General features: G+C 51.5%; 1 long non-coding RNA gene across 1 annotated transcript; it reads right to left on the reverse strand.

Moving 5' to 3' along the window:
* Positions 1 to 423: 423 nt before the first annotated feature.
* On the reverse strand, positions 424 to 811 carry LOC147819676 (uncharacterized). Its single transcript, XR_015436726.1, has 3 exons — positions 713 to 811; positions 573 to 640; positions 424 to 537 (listed from the first exon to the last, which is right to left on the reverse strand). It is a non-coding gene; the product is annotated as an uncharacterized LOC147819676 (long non-coding RNA).

The raw sequence follows: 811 nt of genomic DNA on the forward strand, positions 1-811 counted from the left end.
AACACACACACCTGAAACGCACACACCTGTAACACACACACCTGAAACACACACACCTGTAAGGTTAGTTAAATAAAGGAGGAGTCGGAAAAGGAAACAAGGACATAAGGAGCGAATCACTGTCTCTCTCTCCCTCAGGTCTTCTCACCATGGTGTTTCTGCGGTAACCAGTGACATCATGCTGTCGCCGCCGCCTCCTCTGTTTGAGTGACAGCTACTTCGTCACCATAGCAACAGAGTCTACCAAACCCTTCCTGACCGCTGACCTCCAGACAGACTGTCTTCATGAACTCAACACACATGAATGTAGTTCGACAGCTGAATGAGGACAAGACTGCTCGTCTCAGTCAGCATCAAGACCTGCAGACCAGATCCATCCAGAGACCCTCAGACCCTCAGACCCTCAGAGCCTCAGATCCATCCAGAGACCCTCAGACCTTCAGACCTTCAGACCTTCAGACCTTCAGACCCTCAGACCTTCAGACCTTCAGACCCTCAGACTCATCCAGAGACCTTCAGACCTTCAGACCTTCAGACCTTCAGACCTTCAGACCTCAGACTCATCCAGAGACCTTCAGACCTTCAGACCTTCAGACCTTCAGACCCTCAGACTCATCCAGAGACCTTCAGACCTTCAGACCTTCAGACCTTCAGACCCTCAGACTCATCCAGAGACCCTCAGACCTTCAGACCCTCAGACTCATCCAGAGACCTTCAGACCTTCAGACCTTCAGACCTTCAGACCTTCAGACCCTCGAACTCATCCAGAGACCTTCAGACCCTCAGACCCTCAGACCTTCAGACCCTCAGA

The sequence above is a fragment of the Seriola lalandi genome, unplaced genomic scaffold (assembly GCF_002814215.2).
Source record: "Seriola lalandi dorsalis isolate HSWRI2012SDOR001 ecotype SW California unplaced genomic scaffold, Sedor1 jcf7180002050762, whole genome shotgun sequence".
Lineage (NCBI taxonomy): Eukaryota > Metazoa > Chordata > Actinopteri > Carangiformes > Carangidae > Seriola > Seriola lalandi.